The sequence below is a fragment of the Mus caroli genome, chromosome 1 (assembly GCF_900094665.2).
Source record: "Mus caroli chromosome 1, CAROLI_EIJ_v1.1, whole genome shotgun sequence".
Lineage (NCBI taxonomy): Eukaryota > Metazoa > Chordata > Mammalia > Rodentia > Muridae > Mus > Mus caroli.
The window spans coordinates 52,753,929-52,762,834 of record NC_034570.1 but is presented as its reverse complement, the minus strand read 5'-3'; the positions used below and the strand labels follow the sequence as shown (position 1 = coordinate 52,762,834).

Below are 8,906 nucleotides of genomic sequence, written 5' to 3'. Positions count from 1 at the left end.
AGCATCCACTTCTGTGTTTGCTAGGCCCCGGCATCGTCTCGATATATATTCCTAAATATAAACTCAGTCAGTATGGTGTCACTTAGATATATGTTTTCAGGGTTGACTCGTTGGTATTCAACTACTAATCTGTATGCTCTTCCCTGGGTATGTCTGCTCTTCCACTCAACATTCCTTAGTCAGCCTTGGTAGAAAAACTTGTTAAGCCACCTAAGCTACCCTTGGGGTCATGGTCGCTTCACTTGTGGAATGCTTGAGTAGGTATTTATGTGAGGTTAGCGTTCATTATGGAGCCTTCAGATCCATTCCCATTTCCTGTTTATACATCTTTTACTATGTGGTCTTCAGTTTTAGTATGACTTTGCTCATAAGCCTAAATTTCTTTTCTGTCTTGATTTTGAGCAAACAAGAATGAGAAAGCCCCATTTTGGCTTTTTTTTTTAATCTCATTATTACAAAACTCTATAATGTCTTTGTTACCATAATTCCTCCCTTTTAAACTGTGCTTTCAAATGATTCAGAAAATCAGATCCACTTCTGACTTATGAACTCAAAGTCCTGTGAATGTTTTTGGGTTTGGCTGGTTGGCATGGTCGATACAACGTCCCAGGCCACCTTTAGACTTCACTGAATGTTAGTTTCTCTAGAGCCTTCAGATAAAGTTTCTCTGTAACAGTCATGGGGAGAGTGTCTCAAATTCCGGTTTTGTACCCATGTAATTTTTTTTATTACTACCTGTGTGCTTCAACTCTAGTCAGCCGAAAGCTCCAGTAAACCCAAGAGATGCCATTTCTTAAACTGTGTTTTATCTACAGTGCTGGATGCACTGAAATGCAGCTGGCCTTCACATTTAGGGAAGAAATGTGAACCTGATTTGGGGGTGGGATTTTGTTGCCATTGTTTTAAATCTAAGACTATGGATTTCTCACAATGTTTTTTGTTTGTTTATTTGTTTGTTTATGTATATGAGTACCCTGTTGCTCTCTTCAGACACACCAGAAGAGGGCATTGGATCCCATTACAGATGGTGTGAGCCACCATGTGATTGCTGGGATTTGAACTTAGGGCCTCTGGAAAAGCAGTCAGTGCTCTTACCCGCTGAGCCATCTCTTCAGTTTTGCTAGATACTTCATTTTTGGTTGGCAGTGTTGTTTCTGGAGCTGTTCCACCCCCTAGCCCTTTGGCTGCCCTCTATTGTAGTGAGCCATCAGTGTTAAGTGTGCTTGATTCCTCAGACACTGAGTGATTTTTTTTTTCTCACCAAAAGTCTCTCCTTTCTGTCATTTGATTGTTTTCCAGCCTCATTAAGGTTTGGGTGACAAAAATGTTTATGTGCTTATAGCATATAAGGTTTTTTAATATGTATAATAATTAAACTAAGCTAATTAACATGGGTGCCATTACTTTACATGTAGTTTTTCATCATACATGTTTACAGTATATAACATAATGTTATGGGACACATATAGAAAGTAAAAAGGTTACTATGTGAAGCACTTAAATACACTTATATAATTACCTTTTTGTGGTAAGAGTAGCTAAAATCTACTCAGCATGGATCTCATATGCAGTATCATTTTATTTTTAAAGGCATCCAGGTTTTTTCTATTTTTTCTTTATGTATATAAATGTTTTGCTTGTGTGTGTGTGTTTCATGCCTTGTGCCTGTTGAGTTCAGAAGAGGGTGTCACATCCCCTGGAACAGGGGTTAGGACAGTTGTAAACCATCTTGTGGATTCTGGGTGTGGTGGTTTGAATATGCTTGGCCCATAGGAAATGGTACTCTTAGGAGGTGTGGCCTTGTTTGAGGAAGTATGTCACTGTAGGTTTTGGAGGTCTCCTCCTATGCTCAGAAGGAGCTACCCATAGTGGAAGAGAGCTTCCTCCTACTTGCCTGAGAATGCCAGTCTTCCTTCCTTTCCATTGCCTTTGAATCAAAAAGCAAAACTCTGAACTCCTCCAGCATCATGTCTGCCTGCATGCTGCCATGCTTCCTTCTATGATGATAATGTACTAAACCTCTGAAACTGTAAGTGAGCTCCAATTAAATGTTTGCCTTTATAAAAGTTGTCTTGATCATGGTGCTTTTTCACGGCAATGGAAATCCTAAGACAGAAGTTGGTACCAGGGACCAATGTATTGCTATGATAGGCCTGATCATGTTTTTGTTTGGAGGAAGGTGGATTTAGGGACTTTGGATTTGGAAAGCCATGGAATGCTTTAAGTGGAATTTAAAGAGCCATCCGAGTAGGAGTATGGAAGACATTGGTGCTTTAATTGACTTGAACTCTGGAAATTGTTCTTATAATGTTTTGGTGAAGAATGTTGTTTTTTATCCTTTTCCAAAGAGTTTGCCTGAGCTAATAAGGTAAAGAGATTTATATTAATTGCATTAACAAAGGAAATCTTGAAGCCTAGAAGACTTTGTCTTCTGGTTTACTTTCATGAAGAGTGATTTGATCAAGCACAGCAAGCTTAGAAAGGAAAAATACAAAAATGTATGGCACCAAGAATAAAGGGGCACCAGGAAGTAGAATGAAGCTAAATCCTATGTTTAAGGATATAAATGGAATTAAGTGAGTGGTGACCTCAGGGCAAGATCCCACCCAGCTAAATGTAAGCATATGCAGTTGTATGAGGGAGAGTTTTATCACGTTAGGCATTATTATGACCGGTTATTGTTTTTATTTGGTCATAAGGAGATAGGACCCTGTGTCCAATTGACAAGGGATTGATTGTGATGTCTATTCTCAGTTTTCAACTTAAGATCTATAATGAAAAGCTTAGGTCCAGGCATGATGGCACATGTCTTTAATCCCAGGAGACAGAGGCAAGCAGATCTCTGAGTTCAAGGTCAGCCCATAACAGAGCAGTATTCAGGTAAAGAAAAACTTAAGTCCAGGCATGGTGGTACATGCCTTTGATCCCAGCATTCAGGAGACAGAGCCATGCAGATCTCTTGAGTTCAAGGTCAATCTACAGAGCAAGTTCCAGAACAGACAAACTTAAGCAGTGAAGGAGTTAGAAAACAGAAAGCTGATGATAATGTCATAGAACAAGGGGCCAAGTTCCAGCTCCAGCAAGAAGCAGAATTCAGCAGCTTAAGGCATTGGCTCTGGCTTTAGAGACAACAATAAAAGGGACTACTGGAACAATTGGTGCTGGTTAGATGGAGCTAAGAAATTAGTGGTGATTAGGAAGAGACCAGTATCACTGAGGTGAAATCTTCTGGGAATTATTTTCTGAGAGCACAAAGCAGCTGTGTTCCAGAGATAGCCAAGGTTGTACCTTGTGCTGCACCTGGACTTGGAAATGTGTAAGAGTCACCCAGGCGGTACTGGTTTCGAAGGCATGAAGGGGTCAAGGAGAGCAGCTGAGAATTGGCACTGCGAGAGGCCAGGGAAGGCCTTTGGCGAAGGTGCAGCTTCATTTACAGTTCATGGCCCAGGAATGAAGGGGTCATGCAAAGGGATTGAGGTTTGGCACCATGAAGAGAGCCTATGAGAGGCTATTGGTGACACCTAGTTGCAGCAGAAGACTGTCAGATAATTGGAGATTCCAATACCATGGGATGATCACCAAGAACAGTAGCAGCATTGGAGTTGAGTCAACCAGATCCTAGAGTACTACAGAGGGCAGAGTTGGAGAAATGACCCCAAACCGTTTGGAGGAGCCCAAAAGATCATATGTGGATCCCCAGACATTGGAACAAGAAGCTGTAACATTGAAGTTGCTTTGGATACGCCAAGATGTCAGAGCCATTCGATGCCTGCAGAGGAAAGCTACTAACAGGGAGTGGAACCAGCCCAAGAGAACGAAGTCTGTTGCTGCTGAATGCTAGATCTGCCAACAAGAGTTAACCAGTATGAAAAGAGTTGGAGATCTGAAGAGCACTTTGAAATTGGACATGGAGACACAGAGTTTGGAGTTTGACCTGCTAGTTTTAGGTCTTGATTTGGTCCATTATTTCCTTACTATGATGTTTTGGAACTGTAATATGTATCTTGTGCCTTGATATGTTGGAAGTATGTGATCTGCATTTTGATTTTTATATGGAATTACAGTTAAGAGATTTTATGAATCTCAGAAGACTTTGAACTTTGGACTTTAAGCATTGGTGAGACTGTAATAGACTAAGGGGACTTTTTGAAGTTGAACTAAATGTATTTTGCATTATGCTATAGTTAGGTATGGCCCTCCATTGACTCATGTGTTTGAATAAGTCTATGGGAACCCGGGGGTGGAATGTGGTGGTTTGAATATGCTCGGCCCATAGGGAGTAGTGCTGTTAGGAGGTGTGTTCTTGTTGGCGGAAATGTGTCACTTTGGGGGTGAGCGTTGGAGGTCTCCTCCTATGCTCAGGAGGACCATGCCTTCCTTCCTTCACTCAGGAGGAGCTACATGCTCTAACCCACTGAGTCATCTGTATTTGTATTTATTTCGTATGTTGTACTTTAGATTTCTACCATGTCAATTGTTCATATCTACTACTTTAAATCCTCTCCCTGCATGTGCATGTTCCATCCCCATAAACTCTGTTTTATTCTCTATTTATGTATAATTAGAATTTTTAATTTTTAGATTTCACATCAAGTGAAATCATATGAAACCTTTCTTTGTGTCTAGATTAGACACATTTAAAACAATGTATTTTAGGCTATTTCATGTTGTGGCAAATGGAAAAAAATCTCATTCTTTTCACAGGGATAGAAAGAAAGAGAAAAAAAATTGTTTGTTTGACAGAGCCTTGGAAATTGTATTTTCTAGGCAAAATATGTCATACTTGACTGCCCAAAAATTTATGAAAGTTTACATATTTGGCACAACATTATGCCTCTTTAAATTTTTGTGTATAAATACTCGTGCACATGTGTGTGGAGGATTGTGTACAAAAGCTTATGTATGCTTGTGTGCATGCATGTGTAGGAGTCAGATGATAGCTTCGGATGTCACTTAGGAACAACATCCACCTCCTTTGAGACAAAGCCTCTCATTTTCCTAGAACTCATCAAGTAGGCTGGGCTGGCTGGTGAACAGGCCCAAAGGACCCATCTGTTGCTGCCTTCCCAATGCTAGGGTTACAAGTGCACACCATTATGTCCAGAATTTTTATTGGGGTCTGAGGACTGAATTAAGACTCTCGTGCTTGTGAGGCAAGCATTTTACTACCGAGTTGCCATCCCAGCGCCACAAAGAACTCTTCAGTCTTCTATATGGGCACTTTTCCCACTATGCCTGGGTGTGCTGATGGCAGTAATCATGGGGCTGTGGGGTTCTTGAGTCTTTCTATATGATAAAGTCCTAAAAGAACATAATATATTATTTCAATTTCTCTATTCTTGTGAGCCTTTTAAAAATAAAAATAAATAAAATTACATAACATTCAAGTTTCCTTTATCTCCAGTGTCTTGATTTCATTTACTATTCTTGACTCAGTGGCAAATACTATTATGAATTTAGTGAGGTTCCACTATATAGAAACCTGTGAGTAGTGACAAATATCCTGGCCAGCCAATTAGGAAGTCTTGGAGAAAAAAATATTAGAAGTCAAAAGTCAAGAGTCTGGAAGTAGAGACATACAGATGGGACACAGTGGAATGGGCATAAAGTCTGAGGGTAATGGATTTAGCAACTGTCTACCATGGGAGAGCTATTGAGTAGCCAGCTACACAAAAGATAGCCAGCCAATGCCACCTACCTTCTGTCACCAGATTCTGCAAGAATGGCACGATAGATGAAGTAATGAAGTAGCAAGTGTGTCTGCAACAGAGATTTGCAGGTGCTCAGCAGTCCCAATTCTTATTTACCAATGTTGATTTAGCTGCTAACACTGTCTGATGTCTGATCTGCCAGCAGCAATGAGCAATGCTGAACCCCTCAAGACCATATTGTCTCTTGAAGGATACAGCTGGTCACCGGACATGGGTTGATTATTTGAGAACCTTTCCCCCCTTGAAAGTATTGATAATTTATTTTTAACACATACAAATAATATTTTAAGAATGGATTTTTCCCTTAATTCCTATTGGACTCATCATCATTGATATCACTTGCAGGGGGTGATCTAGTATCTCATGATATCCTATAACATTTAATCAGACCCAATTGATGGTAAAGAAGGTACCGTAGAGGGCACCATGTCTGTAACCTCGGCACTCACTGAAGCCTGAAGCAGGAAGATAAAAAGTTCAAGGTCATACTCAACTACAAAGCACTTTAGAGGTGACCGTGAGCTACATGAGATCCTATCTTTAAAAACATAGTGAGTGATGAGTTGTGAAATGACCTGTCCAGACTGTACAGCGACAATTCAGAGACTCTACCTTGCCAGGTACACTGTTCTGTATATACATGTGTAATTCCCATCAGTAGAGTACATGAGTCTCAGAAAGAAAACAAAAGTAGCCACTTAGGATCATATTAGAATATAGAAATAAGAAATCTGGCTGTGCTTCAGATGAACAATTTGTCTCCTCCAATATTTGGGACATACTTTTAATATATTGTTTATCTGAAAGTCAGTTTAATTGAACTTCCTGTATTTCATCTGGTAACCCATCATCTGGATAATTTTTACTATCCCAGGACTCTAGATTCTATAGGTTTGAAGTTCTTAGTCCCCAAATGGAGGACACTCTCATCAGGAGATGAAAAAAGAGATCCATTAAACTATAAATTATGACCACTGCTTAGGCAATTCTACTATGACAAATACCAGCAGGCATGGGAATTAGTAGCCATTTTAGATGTCAGCGCAAAGAGATTGAGCATTCTGGGCAGTTGTGCTTGAAGGGAAATGTGAGACATAGAAGAGATATACTTTGGTGCCCAGGAATCCATGCTCAAATTTTGATAACAGACCAGCTACTTACCTTGTCCCAGAAGGAATTAGGCATGAAGATGAGATGGTGTGAGATGAAGGCTAGTGAAATTAAAACAGCTAGCAACGGAGAGTGTTGACTGCTGACTTGAAAGCAGCTGCACTTGTGGGAGCTCTAGTTACTTCACTAATGTTCTAGATCTCACCTAGGAAGAGAGACCCCTGGGAATCCCGGAGGATCTGTTTTCAGTACACACACAGGAAATGGGTTTCCAAAGCACAAGAGATAGACTTTTGTGGGTGTCTACCTTTAGGAATGAAGGACTTCATCCCGATCTGGTGGCATGCTTCTAGAAGAAAGCCCCCATCCCTCAGCCCTCTGTGGGAATTATTTCAGTTAAGAAAACAGCTTTATCTATGTATTTGCTCATCTCCAAGGCCCTGAAAATTACCAATCTGTGTTGTTTCTACGGATCTATCCTTTCTGAATACTTAATATAAACAAAGCTATTTGGATATATAGTATTTTGTTTCTGGCTTTTACTTAGCATTTTTTATACGCAGATGATTTTTAATCTAGGTTCTGTGTATGAGAGAAAACATGTCTTCCTGAGTCTGTCTTATTGGATCCAGCAGAAACAATTTCCAGTTCCAACCATTTTCCTGCAAATGCCATGGGTTCATTTTAGCTTGTGAGTGAACAAGGTTCCATTGTATATGTACCACACTTTCTTTACGTACTTGGGCATCTTGACCAGTTCCATTTCCTAACTACTGTAATAGGATAGCTGCAATGGTATGCACAGTGATGCAAGTTTTTGTGGAATGCTGATAGAGCCCTGAGGTGAGCACCCAAGAGGTACTGCTGAGTGTTACCCTTGCCAACATGAGCTGTCATTTGTTTTATTAATCTTGGTCAAAATGACTGGTGCAAGATAAAACTCATAGTGATTTTGATTTGCATTTCCCTGATAATTAAGAACATTGAACGACTCTTTACGTATTACTTAGATATTTGTATTTCATCTTTTGAGAATTCTCATATCTGTACCACATTTTTAATTGTGTTGATTTCTTGATGTCCAGGGTTTTAAAAAAATTCTTGATATATTTTAGATATCACCTTTCTATCAGATGTGTAATTGGCAAAACTTCTTTCTAATCCAATAGCCTGCTGCTTTGCCTGAGTGGCCCCTTTGCCATAAGGAAGCATTTCCGTTTCAGAAGGTCCCACTGTATGATTGCTGTGCCTGTGCTACAGTGTCTTGTTCCAAAACTCCTTTCCTGTGCCAATGAGTTCAAAACTACTCCCCACTTTTTAAAAAATCAGATTTAGCTTTTCTGGTTTTATGCTGAGGAAATGAAAAGTTTTTTAATTTCCTTAATTTCTGTCTTGACCCATTTTGCATTCAGTCCTGAGTTGTTCAGTTTCCATAAATGTATAAAGTTACTTTTGCTGATATTTGACTTTAATATATGGTGGCTGCAGGTGTTATTTCAGTATTATTCTATCTGTTGAGGCTTGCTTTGTGTCCAAATATGTCGTCACTTTTGAAGGAAGTTCCATGAGCCGCCGAGAGGGTAGGTCCATTTGATTGGTGACAATACTTAACTCCGGAATTTCTGTTTAGTTTTTGTCTGGATGGCCTACCTACCTGTCTTATGGTAGTATAGAGCATTCACTATCATTGTGAGAAGGTCAAGATGTGGTTTTAGATGAAGCAATGCTTCTTTTATAAACATAGATGCCCTTGTGTTTGGTCATGGATGTTTAGATGTGCAATATCTTCTTGGCAGGCTTTTCCCTTGATGAGAATGTAGTGCCCATCCCTATCCCTCCTGATAGTTTTGGTTTGAAGTCTATTTCTTTTTTTTTTTTATCCTTTTTTTTTTTGCATTTTATTTTATTTTATTTTTTTATTACATATTTTCCTCAATTACATTTCCAATGCTATCCCAAAAGTCCCCCATACCGCCCCCCACTTCCCTACCCTCCCATTCCCATTCTTTTGGCCCTGGCATTCCCCTATATTGGGGCATATAAAGTTTGCAAGTCCAATGGGCCTCTCTTTCCAGTGATGGCCGA

At 39.8% G+C, this 8,906-nt stretch overlaps 1 protein-coding gene and 1 long non-coding RNA gene across 4 annotated transcripts in view; one reads left to right on the top strand and one right to left on the bottom strand.

Annotated features, from left to right (window-relative positions):
* C2cd6 (C2 calcium dependent domain containing 6) overlaps positions 1–8,906 on the top strand; it is a 96,962-nt gene that overhangs the window by 52,874 nt on the left and 35,182 nt on the right. The gene's annotated exons all lie outside the window — the stretch shown is intronic.
* Positions 5,120–8,906, bottom strand: part of LOC110292061 — a 19,228-nt gene continuing 15,441 nt past the window's right edge. The window contains exons 3-4 of one of the 3 annotated variants that reach the window (XR_002377642.2): positions 5,699–5,760; positions 5,120–5,301 (exon numbers count right to left, since the gene is read on the bottom strand). This is a non-coding gene — a long non-coding RNA (uncharacterized LOC110292061). Of the gene's footprint in view, positions 5,302–5,698; positions 5,761–6,979; positions 7,043–8,906 lie in introns of those variants that run through there. The other 2 variants (XR_002377641.2, XR_002377643.2) reach the window with 2 other exon arrangements.